Here is a 1862-nt window from a genome sequence, read left to right on the forward strand (position 1 = left end):
TTCAAGTGGTTCACCTGCCTCAGCCTCCCGAGTAGCTGGGATTACAGGCACCTGCCACCATGCTTGGCTAATTTTTGTATTTTTAGTAGAAATAGGTTTTCACCATGTTGGCCAGGCTGGTGTCAAACTCCTGACCTCAGGTGATCCGCCCGCCTCAGCTTCTCAAAAGTGCTGAAATTACAGGCATGAGCCACTGCCCCAGCCTCTCTGCTTTTTTCATACCACTCATCACTTTACACAGTAATCTGTAGACATACTGACCTTCCTTTATTCCTCTGTTTAAGCCAAGCTTTTTGCACTTGATTTTCTCTGATTCTGTGCAAAACTGGCTTGGAAGTATCTTTTGAGGCTTAGCTCAAATGTTATAGCCTCACCTAGATCTTCCCTATTCTTTAGTTAAAGTAGCACACATCCCCACTCCCCATCACTTTTCTCTCATTGTCTTGCTTGATAGTCTACACAGCATGTATGGTTCTCTAAAAGAATGATTACCATGCTTTTGTTTTCTTTATGTACATTGCAACTGTTTTGGTGAGAAATATTTTAGTAATAATAATAATGGTGAAGATTTGGTGAGCATTTGCTATAGGCTAGGCACAGTGTATAGTAAATTACATAATTTAATAGATCATTTTATTTGGAGTATTTCATTCTGTTTAACTGATTATATATTTATATTTTTTGTCTTCCTCTTGTTTTAGGATATCAGCTTCTTGAGAGCAGGGTCCATGTTTATTGCATTTATATCTCCACCTGTAGAAGATTCTCTGGCATAGGGATTTTTGAGCAGGAAATGTTTATTCAGGAAATGAATGAATCTTAGAAGATTATCATTTGGGAATAGATCTACATGAAAAGAAAGAACAAAGAGTCTCTGTCATTCTTTTTCCCAGATATATCCCAGGAGAAAATACCCTCGACTTTTTCTTATCTTTAATCTGAGAAGGAAGCAGTTGTTGGAATCTGATTTAGGATTAGCTCTTCCTTCTGTGTGCAGACACAGAACCTGGGATTCATCTGACTATTTGGGGAGAGAGGTTCTTGAGGGGCACCTTGATGATAACGAGTCTTTCTAAAGCTTTAAGTTTGGCGTTTGAGGTGGTTGGAAATACCAGGTCTTCCGACTTTTACGTTCTTTGTGCGCACGCTGGTGATGTGCGTATGTGAACCTTTTATTATTATGGACTCAGCCAGCAGTAACCATGGTGAGTAGACCTATCACACAGCATTTTTCTGAGTCAGTTTAAAATGCTGACAATTAAATATACCGTACTCTTTTAAGCAATCCATCAGTCTCTCTTGTTGTCATGGTGACCGGAGTATATTTAGAAATGTGACAAGTACACTGAGTTCAATTGCACTTTTGCCAAAACATAGTTTTGCAGCTAAAATTGAATTTCCTGATTGAAGATCCAAGTGCTGTTAAGGGGGCATGATCGTTTCTATACATTATCTGGAAGTATAACTTACATTATTCTGTTAAATCCACAGTTACGAGTCTTACCAGGTATTGATAGTTAAAGTGGTGGTATTTAAAGTTGATGAAATAAAGTGAAATAAAAGTGACATACTTTTTCTATTGAAAGTGAAACTGGGCCTCACTAATATAACTAGTTTAATGATCAGCTTCTTTATATATTTATAAAGACATTGTAAGTATGTGCATGTCTGTTCTTCAGAATTATATTTCTAATTTAAAATAATATATCATGAAGCTCCTCCCCTCTTTCCTGCTTGTGTTCTATTCTTAGTGTTATGAGGACATTCTTTTTTCATTGGGTGTGACCTCTGTTTGATAAGCATTCTTATTTTTCCTCAATTTCAATTCTTCCGGATTTTTTTTTTTTTTTTTTTTTTTTTTT

At 36.6% G+C, this 1862-nt stretch overlaps 1 protein-coding gene across 2 annotated transcripts in view; it reads left to right on the forward strand.

Annotated features, from left to right (window-relative positions):
- Positions 1-1862, forward strand: part of LPP (LIM domain containing preferred translocation partner in lipoma) — a 751777-nt gene that overhangs the window by 172381 nt on the left and 577534 nt on the right. The window lies entirely within an intron of this gene.

The sequence above is a fragment of the Piliocolobus tephrosceles genome, chromosome 2 (genome assembly GCF_002776525.5).
Source record: "Piliocolobus tephrosceles isolate RC106 chromosome 2, ASM277652v3, whole genome shotgun sequence".
Taxonomy (NCBI): Eukaryota; Metazoa; Chordata; class Mammalia; order Primates; family Cercopithecidae; genus Piliocolobus; species Piliocolobus tephrosceles.